At 36.7% G+C, this 13,312-nt stretch overlaps 1 long non-coding RNA gene across 2 annotated transcripts in view; it reads left to right on the top strand.

The window, feature by feature from the left end:
• LOC110260996 (uncharacterized) overlaps window positions 1–13,312 on the top strand; it is a 625,553-nt gene that overhangs the window by 197,449 nt on the left and 414,792 nt on the right. The gene's annotated exons all lie outside the window — the stretch shown is intronic.

A 13,312-nucleotide genomic window follows, 5' to 3' on the forward strand; every position in this document is an offset into this window, starting at 1 on the left:
CATGTGATATGAGCTGCTTTACTTGTCTTTGTTCTTGTCTTAGTGTGTTTAGTTTTCAAAGTGCCAGAAGAGTTCAGTACAATATGATTTTATTGTATAGGGTGGGTCATTGAGAGAATTCTATCAATCAGAGAGCTCTTCCTAATTTTCCTACCTGGAAAGCTTTGGACAAGATACTTACCTTCTCTTAGCCTTGGTTTTCTCTTGTACAAAATAGGGATAGTCGTAGTGCTTGCTCCATGGGGATATTTTGAAGATTGAATGAAATGAGGTGCATGAAGCCTTAGTGCGGCACCTTGTTCCCAATAGTTGCTCAATTAAGTGGTGATTATTGTAATGTGTCTTTAGTATACTTATTCTTCAAGTTTGGCAGGATATCAACAAGTCAGTCATGCTGTAACTATGGCATATTTTCAACTCAGATGGAAACCATTGGGGAAATAACAAATATTTATTTAGTGAGAATGACATCCCTGAAGAGAGATAATATCTGGTACCTAAACAAGTACTACAGAAGACAGTGGAAAAATAGCTTGTAGGCTGTGGCAGCTGTTCTCAGGATGAATTGAGTGTTCCCTAAGAAGAGGGTAGGATGATCAGCTGGCAGAAAGAAACTGAAAGAGACAGGTCATTGGATTTGCACTGTGCCTGGTGGGGAGAAAGTCACAATCTGGTTGGTGAATGTGGCAGATGTTTGCTACCCTGCCTGAAATAGCTCTTTCAATTTACAAAGAACTTCCCCCAGCCCAGTGATGCAAGTGGTTCGGACATAATGATGCCTTCTATAGATGAAGTCATGGTATCTCAGAGAAGTAAAGGGACTTGCCTAAGGCAGAACTTGAGCCAGATCTTCCTTCCTTAGGATAATATGCATCAATAAGTAGTTTAACTTCATAAAAATAGCTAACAGTTATTAAAACAGTTCATTTAGGAGTTCCCATTGTGGCTCAGCATGTTAAGGACTCGACATTGTCTCTGTAAGGAGGCAGGTTCCATCCCTGGCCTCGTTCAGTAGGTTAAGGCTCTGGTGTTGCTGCAAGCTTGTGGTGTAGGTCATAGATGTGTCTTGGATCCAGTATGGCTGTGGCTGTGGCTGTGGTGTAGACTTCAGCTGCAGCTCTGATTTGAGCCCTAGCCCAGAAACTTCCATATGCTGCTTATGCAGCCATAAAAAGAAAACACAGAACCCAAATCATTTAATCCTTACATTACCTTAATGGATAGGTATACTACTATTAACCCCATTTTACAGATATTAAAACAGGCACAAAAAGATGAAGCAGTTTGCTCAATAGCATCTGGTGAGCGGGACACCTAGAATTTGGAGTCAGAAAGTCTGACTCCACAATCCACACTGTTCCCACTATTCCACCTCTAGTGGGCCATAACTGAGAATGATGAGAATGATCTCTGGTTCTTAAACTGCAGCCAGCATCAGAATTACCAGGAGGGTTGAGATTTCTGACACTCACTGCTGAGTTTCTGAGTTTTCTGATTCAGCTGGTCTGGGATGAAGCTAGAAAATTTGTGTTTTTAACAAGTTCCCAGGTGATGCTGAGGCAGATGGCTTAGAGACCACACTTGGAGAACCATTGGTCCAGACTAGAGACATAAAATCTTGAAGATCTAGACACTCTGTACACCTTAGCGTTCTTTGGTCTGTGAAAGAGTGTTGGTCAGAGGGACAGGGGACCACACCTAGGCTTTTCTGTAGGCTCACACCTCTCTGGCCTCCACAGCATACCAAGGTGAGGCCATTTGTTTGAATGCTTATAAAGGACTCTGCCAGAAAAGTTAGTTTGTGTAGTTATGGTCATGCTCAGGGACAGTGGGTGGGATGCAGCGCAAGGAAAAATCTCATGGATTGCCTTCCAGTTACTGTTATATGTGTGATCAGTTAAAGTGTCTATGACGGGAAGTCTGGAAATGGACAAGAAAAGAGCAGATGGAAGGGAAGATAGAAACATCATTACTTTGTCTTTGTAACAGAAGTCAGAGAAAGTTACAGGATGATGTATGCATTCAGATCTCTAAAACTATGGCTGCTTTTCTGGAATTTTTAGCGACATTGTTATTTTTAATTACCAAGGTGGCAGTTGGGTTACATCTGTTTGAAAATGCTCAAATGGAGGCAAGTTTATTTATTTTCTGGTGTATTTCAGTGAAAATAACCTAGCAATAAAAGAATACAATTAACACTTTATGCTCTTAGGCACTACAGTTTAATATTTAATGTAGTTGCCCAAACTGCTCCCTTGTTTCATTGATTAAACTTCATACAGAAACACAACCATTATCATTGATTAAACTGTCCATTTGAAAAGGAAGTCAAGTTTGAAATGGTAGTGATGTGACACTGCATGGAAATTCGATGCCTTGGCCCTCCCCACCTGGAATCCAGGCCATTTCTGCCCACAGGTACCCGCAGTGCTGCTTGCTATGAGGGGGGCTTGTATCCAGACATTTGTCTTTGTGGGGCTGTACAACCCTCTGAGGAGGACATCTGTTCTATGCCATCTTGACTGAATTTAACAGAAGATATAAGAACTTGGCAGTGAATAAAACTTGGAACCCAGGGCTGTCTGTTGCTTATCCAACTTGGTGCTCTCCATCGCTGGGTGGCCAGAGCCCCAAAGGCTACACCACCATTGGACCACTCAAAGTATCCAGCTGGCATCATTTTGACCACCTTCCCACCTCATAGAGTGATTTATACTGACCTACATTTCTTTCAGCCATTTACTATTGGCTTTCATCAAGCCATGTTAAAAAGAAAGGGCCGAAAGGCCTTGTACGTGTGTTCATTTTAAGGTTGCTGAAATTCATTGCTCATTACATTATGCATGTAAACTTCAAGTCATTTCTTTATGTTTATAAAATATGTCAAACGCAAAGAAAGTAAGAGACCCCAAAGTGTCATGAGAAAAGTTTCCTTTTTGCTCTCATTTTTTTGAAAGAGAAATAGAATGTTAGAAAGACAGCTGAACATTTCCGTTCCATTCCTCACTCCTTAGAGGTAACCACTGTCCTACAGCTGATATGTATCTTTCCTGTCCACACTTTGTGTGCTGTTAGTGCATGTCCAAGTGTCTACAAACAATAAGTAATATAGTTTTTAAGGTTTTCAGAAGTTTCCGTAAGTTACTCAGTGCATCTCTACTTGCACACAGTGGACTCTTCATGAAGACATAGATGAGAAATTTTTATTGGGTATTACGCTGGGCATCTGTCTTTCTCATGGATACCATGGAACATATGAATGGTGTTCCCATCTTTGCAGTAATAGTTGGGACTCTGAATTCTAATTTGTTGTCCACTGTTCTTTTGTCTGCTTACTTTATCTGAATAGTTCTTACTTTGTTTTCCCTCTGCCTACATTTCTTTAATTTCTCGAAGCTGGTTGCATTTATATTCTTGTAAGATGTCTTTTTCTTCTTTTTTTGAGCCCTACCCCTTCCTCCCCCATTCAGTGCCTCCTCTAGATACATACTGATTGCCAGCAGACATCTTCTGCCACCCTACCCCCTCAAGCACTGAACTCAAGACAGTTGGCAAGATTTACTATATGTTAAGCATGACATTGTGTTTGAGCAAAATGAAGTTAAGCCTAAAGTCTAAATGTGTTATCTGTCAATATCCAAGAAATCAGGTGTAAAATATGCAATGGATTTGCATGTTAAAAATAACTTCTCATCCAGAAGTGGACCCCATAGTTTACTCCCTAGTGCAAAAGTTGTTTTCAGTGGTAGAAAGAGCCTTAGGATTGCAGGCTGATGAACACACGTTGCAATATTTTCATAATTTGAAGCCAAAATGATTGCATAGCAAAGGAGCAGAAGCCCGGGGAAGTTATTAACAATTTAAGAATTTACCATTTCCAGTTAGTGCAAGGATGTTAATTCCATTTCCAAAGGGAGGCATAGAAATGGTGTATGTTATGACTCTTAAAGACATGTTTTGTACAGTCAAATATTAAAGTGTCAGAATTTGGTGTTTTACCCTTTGAGCCTTTGCTAATTTTCCCTCTACCTTAGTGTTAGGCATGACTCCGGGATTTTTTCCTAAAGGCAGTCATTCTAAAGTGCATCTGAATTCATCTTCTTGGAATTATAATAGCCACCTTGAATGGTTATGTTGGCCTCGAAGATAACCAAGTGATTCTCCAACTTTAGGCAGAAAATAAAAGTAGTTATATATTAATTTTAGCACTTTCAAACAGCAGAGAAATATTTGATCAAATAGGGGAAATTTTTCAACAAGGTATACAGAGAATAACTATAATTTGTTATTTAAAATAAATAATATGAATTTTAATATCATATTGATAGTTATCCATGTATTCAGTTGAGGCTCCCTTTTTTCAAGCTCAATATGTCATAGCTTCAATATTTGTACAAATTATTGTTTGTTATTAAATATACCTTTTAAAATATACTGGTTGAAATAATGTCATGAATTACCTCATTTATCCATCCATATGTGTATATACTTACATATAAAAAATTTGCTAAACTCTTATTGTTGACACTATTGGGTACTAGAAATACAAAGATGAGTAAGATCTGTACCATGCTTTCAAACAACTTAGAATTTCATGTTAGTGATAGAGTTATAAAAAAACCAGTAAAATGTGATATCTGATATGGTTGATGAATATAAAAAGTGTTATGAAAATACTTCTTTAATTAAATTAATCCTGTCTGAAACCATCAAGGAGAGAAATAAATAAAGATTACATTTGAGTAAGAGTAGCTTAAGAAAATGTTTCCTGATTTCCAGGGCAGGTTTAATCTTATTTCATCTTTAACCCAGGAATAATATATACTATCTCCATTGTTTATTATATTTCATTATAGTTAGTGGTTCTCAAATCTTCATCTTTACTAGATAGAATTCCTTGAGGACAAAAAAAATGTTTTATTTAACTCTGTATCCTTAGTACCAGGGGCAGGATAAGAAGCGTTCAAAGAATAAACACATAAGAAATATCAAGAGTAATTTTAAAACATTTTGAGCTAAATGAAAATAAAACACAATTTATCAAAATTTGTGGGATGCTATGAAAGCACTGATTAGAAAAACAATGATAGCATTGAATACATGTTAAAAAAGAAGAAAAATTTGTAATCAGCCATCTAAGCCTTTACCTCTGACAGCTAGAAAAAGAAGAGCAAACTAAATCCAAAGTGGGCAGAAGAAAATAAATAATTAGAGCATAAACCAATGACATTGAAAATAGGAAATCAATAGAATTAATGAACTCAAAAGATGTTTCTTTGAAAAGATCAATAATATCAATAAGCCTCTGGCTAGGCTAAGAAAAAAGAGTGATGACACAAATTACTAATATAAAAAATGGAACATTCAACATCACTACAGATACTATAGCCAGTAAAAGGGTAAACAAGGGGTATTATGAACAACTCTATCTCCACTAATTTGGTAACCTAGAGGAAATGAACCAGTTCTTTCTTTTAGATATGATTTGCCAAAATTCACACAAGAAGAAATAAGCAATCTGAAAAGGGCTATATCTATGAAAGAAATTGAATCAGTAATTAATAACCTTCCAAAACAGAAGGCACCAGGCCCAAGTGGGTTCACTGGTGAATACCGCCAGACATGTAAGGAAGAAATTACACTAATTTTCTACCTTCTTTTTCAGAAGATAGAAACAGAGGGAACACTTCCTCATTTATTCTCTTGAGGCCATCATTACCCTAATACCAACACCAGGTAGACATCAGAAGAAAAGAAAACTGCAAGCAAATATCTCTTCTGAACATAGATGTAAAAATTCTCAGCAGGAGTTCCCGTCATGGCTCAGTGGAAACAAATCCGACTAGTAACCTTGAGGTTGCAGGTTCAATTCCTGGAGTCACTCAGTGGGTTAAGGATCCAGTGTTGCTGTGAGCTGTGGTATAGGTCATAGACATGGCTCAGATCTGACATTGCTGTGGCTGTGGCATAGACTGGTGCCTATAGCTCCAATTAGACTCTTAGCCTGGGAACCTCCATATGCTGCAGTTGTGGCCCTAAAAAGCAAAGTAAATAAATAAATAAATCTCAGTAAAATATTAGATTGTATTTAAAAATTATGAAAATATTTTTATACACATTGAAGAAGATGAGCAAAGCTGGTTTGGTGGTTGAAAAGCGGTTAATGTAATCCATCACATGTCATCATACTAAAAAAGAAAAATCACATGATCATAGCAATAAATGCAGAAAAAACATTTGACAAAATCCAATGTTCATTCATGGTAAAAAAACAAAAACAAACACTCTCAGTAAACTAGGAATAGAGTGAAACTTCATCAACTTGCTAAAGACTATAAAAAAAAATCTGCAGGTGACATCATACTTAAGGGTGAGAAACTCAAAGCTTTCCCTCTAAAATCCAGGTACAAGACAATGTGTTCCTCAGAGTACTCCTTTTCAGCGTTGTACTAGAAGTTATAACTAATGCAATAAGACAAAAAAAGTAAGTAAAGGGTTTATATATTGGGAAGGAAGAAATCTTTGTTCTCAGATTACTTGACTTTCAGTGTAGAAAATCCAAAAGAATAGACAAAAATCTCTTGGAACTAATAAGTGATTATAGCATGTTTGCAAGATAAAAAATTAATATACAAAAGTCGGTCATTTTCCTAAATACCAGCATGAACAAGTAGAATTTGGAATTAGAAGCCGGATGCCATTTACATTAGCATTCCCCACCCAAAAGAAATATTTAGGTGCAAATTTAACAAAATATATATAGCAAAAAGATACATATGAAGAAAACTTCAAAACTCTGATGGATAAATTCAAAACTAAATAAATGGAAAGATATTCTATGTACATGGATAGGAAGATTGAATATTATGCTGTAAATTTTTCACAGCTTGATCAATAGGTTCAATGAAATCTCAAAGAAAATATTAGCAAATTATTTTGTGAATATCAACAGACTGATTCTCAAGTTTATATGGAGAGACAAAAGACCTGAAACAACAAACACTGTTGGAGGAAAACAGAACAGATGGAGGACTGACATACCCAGCTTCAAGACTTACTATAAAGCTGTTGAAATCAAGACAGTGTGGTATTGATGAAAGTAACACACAAATAATTGGTACAACCACTATGGAAAACAATATGGAGATACCTTAGAAAACTATACATAGAACTACCATATGACCCAGCAATCCCACTCTTGGGCATATATGCAGACAAAACTTTCCTTGAAAAAGACACATGCACCCGTATGTTCATTGGAGCACTATTCACAAGAGCCAAGGCATGGAAACAACCTCAATGTCCGCCAACAGATGAATGGATTAAGAAGATGTTGTATATATACACAATGGAATACTATTCAGCCATAAAAAAGGATGACATAATGCCATTTGCAGCAACATGGATGGAACTAGAGACTCGCATACAAGTGAAGTAAGTAAGAAAGAGAAAGACAGATACCATATGCTGTCACTTCTATCTGGAATCTAATATATGGCCCAAAGAACCTTTCCACAGAAAAGAAAATCATGGACATGGAGAACAGACTTGTGGTTGCCAAGGCGGGGAGGGGGAGTGAATGGGATGGACTGGATATTTGGGGTTAATAGATATGAACTATTGCCTTTGGAATGGATAAGCAATGAGATCCTGCTGTGTAGCCCTGGGAACTGTATCTAGTCACTTATGATAGAGCATGATAATGTGAGAATAAATAATATATATGTGTATGTAGTGACTGGGTCACCTTGCTTATACAGCAGAAAACTGACAGAACACTGTAAACCAGCTATAATGGAAAAAATAAAAATCATTAAATAAAAAAATAGAAAAAAACCCGAAAGAACAGAAAGTAACACACAAATAAATGAATGGGACAGAACAGGGAGACCAGACGTAGACCCCATAAACATAGTCAACAATTTTTGACAAAGGAGCAAAGGTACCACAGTGGAGCAAAGTTAGTTTCTTCAACAAATCATGCTGGAACAACTAAACAGCCACATGAAAAAAAAATTTTTTAAGAATTTAGGCACAGACCTTAACAGCCTTGACAAAAATTAACTCAAGTGTGTATCATAGACCTGAATGTGAAATGCGAAACTATTAAAGTCTTAGAAGATGTATAAGAGAAAACCTGAGATGACCTTGGATATGCAGTGACTTATAGATTTTTATTTTGTAAACAGACAAACCCCAAATGTTGGATCTTCTATAGGAAAATACACTTGGTTTTTTCACAAGTTGATTATGTGAAAAAGAAGGAATAAATAAAAAGGAGGAAGGAGAGACAATTTTAGATTGAGAGACTTTAGATAACTAAATATAATGTGTGGACCTTGTTTAGATGCCATAAAACCAAATGTAAAAGTAGTTTTATGGGGTTTTTGAAAAATCTGAATGTGCCTGTGTTGGTTGATCTCAAGAAAAATTTTACATTTACCTATGTATATAAAAATGGTTAATATACAAGAATGCTATATTTTCAAGACATGCATATGGAATTATGTAGAGCTGAAATGACATGATGTCTGGGATGTGCTTCAAAATAATTCACTGAAAATGAGATAATGAGGCAGGGATTGAGGAAGGAGGAAGAGGAGGGAAAGCGAAGGGGAGAGGAGAAGCAGGGGGGACATTAGCAACAGAGGTGATGAAGACAGAGTGAGAAATAAAAGGAGGAATTAATCATAGCTATAATAAAATAAAATTTCCCTAAGCTAAAGAAAGACACAGTGTTCACCTCTCTCAAGAATCAATATACCATGTTGTACCAAAAATATTTACTTGTTTGGGTGACATTATCTGCTTTGAGTACAAAAATATGCCATATATACATACACGTTTATATGCTTATATATTTATTTATTTATTTTGCTTTTTAGGGCTGCACCCACGGCATATGGAAGTTCCCAGGCTAGGGGTTGAATCTGAGCTGCAACTGCCGGCCTACACCACAGCCACAGCATTGCCAGATTTGAGCTGCATCTATACCTACACCACAGCTCACAGCAACGCCGGATCCTTAACCTGCTGAGCGAGGCCAGGGATTGAACCCGCATCCTCATGGGTTCATTTCCACTGAGCCACGACATGAACTCCTCAATATATGTTATTTTTTTTAGCCCACAAATGGAGAACTGATGTTCCTTTCAAATAACTCCTGAGTATTTTCTGTAGTTGACAGATGGTCGCAAAGACTATGTCGACTTTATTGGCTGATTTTTTAAGTGATAGTTTTCTGAAATTTTTTTTCTTTGCAAATTTACCTTAAATTGGATTTTGATCCTTTCTCTCTCTCTCCCTCTCCTCGCTTGCTGTCTCTCTCACTGGGGCCTCTAGTACAAAAACATGCTTATTCTGCTGGCTTTGGGCTCCTGTGTTGCAGTGATATTAGAATTACAACAAATCTACTTACCAAAATTGAGAATATCTCGGCAGTCTCTTCTTTTTCCTCCCCAAATGTACTTGCCTATTGCTCACACTTACTATTCCAGAATAATTTTACACTCAATTTGGCAGGTTGTGAATAAACTATCCCACTGCTATTTGTTTGGGATTGCACTGTTTTTTTGTAAAGATAACTGAGATAATTTTTATGTTTGCAATATTGTACCTGGAAACAAGGTATGTGTCTCTTCTCTTCCTATTTTCTTGTATGTCTGTCAATACATTATACAAATTTTTGAAAATATTGTTCTTACATATATCTTCTGTGAATTGTCTTTTTAAATATTATGTTTTGTAATTAGTTACTGATGGTATATGAAAAGCTCTTGATTTTTATGTTGCTGTTATGTCTAGCCATCTGAAAAAAGTTATAATTGTTTAAAAATTCATTGTAAATAATCTCAATCTTCATCAAGGGAAATAATTAAAGTAATTAGGGTAAATCTAGTCTATGGAATATTATGCAGCTCTTTAGAGTTTTTATATATATATAGATATATATATATATGGTGAGGAAGAGAACCATCTCCAGGATAAATTGAAAAAAGCAATTAACCAAAACAAGTTGCAGAGTAATAATAAGGTCCAAGTATGTAAAACTACTTGTGGGTATTTATATATATATATAAAAGCATGGAATAAGGTCTGGAAAAAAGCATCCCAAGGTTAACATTACTCAGCTTTGAGTAGGAGAGCAAAGGAGGTATTTCATGTTTTTACTATATATATTTTTGCATTGTTTGCATTTTTCCTAAAACATGAATTTACATAATGATTTTTTATTTTATTTTTATTTTTTTTAAATTTATTATTTTTTTTTTATTATTTTCCCACTGTACAGCAAGGGGGTCAGGTCATCCTTAGATGTATACATTGCAGTTACAGTTTTTTCCCCCACCCTTTCTTCTGTTGCGACATGAGTATCTAGACATAGTTCTCAATGCTATTCAGCAGGATCTCCTTATAAATCTATTCTAGGTTGTGTCTGATAAGCCCAAGCTCCCTATCCCTCCCACTCCCTCCCCCTCCCATCAGGCAACCACAAGTCTCTTCTCCAAGTCCATGATTTTCTTTTCTGAGGAGATGTTCATTTGTGCTGGATATTAGATTCCAGTTATAAGTGATATCATATGGTATTTGTCTTTGTCTTTCTGGCTCATTTCACTCAGGATGAGATTCTCTAGTTCCATCCATGTTGCTGCAAATGGCATGATGTCATCCTTTTTTATGGCTGAGTAGTATTCCATTATGTATATATACCCCATCTTCCGAATCCAATCATCTGTCGATGGACATTTGGATTGTTTCCATGTCCTGGCTATTGTGAATAGGGCTGCAATGAACATGCGGGTGCATGTGTCTCTTTTAAGTAGAGCTTTGTCCGGATAGATGCCCAAGAGTGGGATTGCAGGGTCATATGGAAGTTCTATGTATAGATTTCTAAGGTATCTCCAAACTGTTCTCCATAGTGGCTGTACCAGTTTACATTCCCACCAGCAGTGCAGGAGGGTTCCCTTTTCTCCACAGCCCCTCCAGCACTTGTTATTTGTGGATTTATTAATGATGGCCATTCTGACTGGTGTGAGGTGGTGTCTCATGGTAGTTTTGATTTGCATTTCTCTTATAATCAGCGATGTTGAGCATTTTTTCATGTGTTTTTGGCCATCTATATATCTTCTTTGGAGAACAGTCTATTCAGGTCTTTTGCCCATTTTTCCATTGATTGATTGGCTTTTTTGCTGTTGAGTTGTATAAATTGCTTGTATATTCTAGAGATTAAGCCCTTGTCAGTTGCATCATTTGAAACTATTTTCTCCCATTCTATAAGTTGTCTTTTTGTTTTCTTTTTGGTTTCCTTTGCTGTGCAAAAGCTTTTCAGTTTGATGAGGTCCCATGGGTTTATTTTTGCTCTAATTTCTATTGCTTTGGGAGACTGACCTGAGAAAATATTCATGAGGTTGATGTCAGAGAGTGTTTTGCCTATGTTTTCTTCTAGGAGTTTGATGGTGTCCTGTCGTATATTTAAGTCTTTCAGCCATTTTGAGCTTATTTTTGTGCATGGTGTGAGGGTGTGTTCTAGTTTCATTGCTTTGCATGCAGCTGTCCAGGTTTCCCAGCAATGCTTGCTGAATAGACTTTCCTTTTCCCATTTTATGTTCTTGCCTCCCTTGTCAAAGATTAATTGACCATGGGTGTCAGGGTTTATTTCCGGATTCTCTATTCTGTTCCATTGGTCTGTCTGTCTGTTTTGATACCAGTACCACACTGTTTTGATGACTGTGGCTTTGTAGTATTTCTTGAAGTCTGGGAGAGTTATGCCTCCTGCTTGGTTTTTGTTTCTCAGGATTGCTTTGGCGATTCTGGGTCTTTTGTGGTTCCATATAAATGTTTGGATTGTTTGTTCTAGTTCTGTGAACAATGTCATGGGTCATTTGATAGGGATTGCATTGAATCTATAGATTGCTTTGGGTAGTATGGCCATTTTCACAATATTGATTTTTCCAATCCAGGAACATGGAATATCTTTCCACTTCTTTACATCTTCTTTGATTTCTTTGATTAAAGTTTTATAGTTCTCGGCATATAGGTCCTTTACCTCTTTGGTCAGGTGTATTCCGAGGTATTGATTTTGTGAGGTGCAATTTTAAAAGGTATCATTTTTTTGTATTCCTTTTCTAATGTTTCATTGCTGGTATACAGAAATGCAACTGACTTCTGAATGTTAATCTTATATCCTGCCACTTTGCTGAATTTATTAATCAGTTCAAGGAGTTTTGGGGTTGAGTCCTTAGGGTTTTCTAGGTATAGTATCATATCATCTGCATACAGTGACAGTTTGATCTCTTCTCTTCCTATATGGATGCCTTTTATTTCTTTTGTTTGTCTAATTGCTGTGGCCAGGCCTTCCAAAACGATGTTGAAGAGCAGTGGTGAGAGTGGGCATCCCTGTCTTGTTCCAGATTTGAGTGAGAAGGCTTTCAGTTTTTCCCCATTGAGGATTATATTTGCTGTGGGTTTATCATAAATGGCTTTGATTATATTCAGGAATGTTCCCTCTATACCCACTTTGGCGAGGGTCTCGATCATGAATGGATGTTGAACTTTGTCAAATGCTTTTTCTGCGTCTATTGAGATGATCATATGATTTTTGACCTTTTTTTTGTTAATGTGGTGTATGATGCTGATTGATTTGTGTATGTTGAACCATCCTTGTGAACCTGGGATGAACCCAACCTGGTCATGGTGTATAATTTTTTTGATATGTTGTTGGATTCGGTTGGCTAAGATTTTGTTGAGAATTTTTGCATCTATATTCATCAATGATATTGGCCGATAGTTTTCTTTTTTGGTGGTATCTCTGTCTGGTTTTGGAATGAGGGTGATGGTGGCCTCATAGAATGTCTTTGGGAGTATTCCTTCTTCTTCAACCTTTTGAAAGAGTTTAAGGAGGATGGGCACCAATTCCTCTTTATATGTTTGATAGAATTCACCTGTGAAGCCATCTGGTCCTGGACTTTTATTTGTAGGGAGTGATTTTATGACCTCTTCAATTTCATTTCTAGTGATCGGTCTGTTCAGTTGGTCTGTTTCTGCTTGATTCAGTTTTGGCAAGCTGTAAGATTCTAGAAAATTGTCCATTTCTTCCAGATTGTCAAACTTGTTGCCATACAGTTGTTCATAGTATTCTCTTATGGTTTTTTGTATTTCTGCTGTATCCGTTGTGATTTCTCCTTTTTCATTTATAATTTTGGTGATTTGGGTTCTTTCTCTCCTCTTTTTAGTGAGTCTGGCCAGGGGTTTGTCAATTTTGTTCACCTTTTCAAAGAACCAGCTCTTGGTTTTATTAATTTTCTCATTGTTT

This window comes from Sus scrofa, chromosome 1 (genome assembly GCF_054392235.1).
Source record: "Sus scrofa isolate SSC_HxYL_T2T_F1_AM1 chromosome 1, Sscrofa_HxYL_maternal_Yorkshire_Landrace_v2.0, whole genome shotgun sequence".
Taxonomy (NCBI): domain Eukaryota; kingdom Metazoa; phylum Chordata; class Mammalia; order Artiodactyla; family Suidae; genus Sus; species Sus scrofa.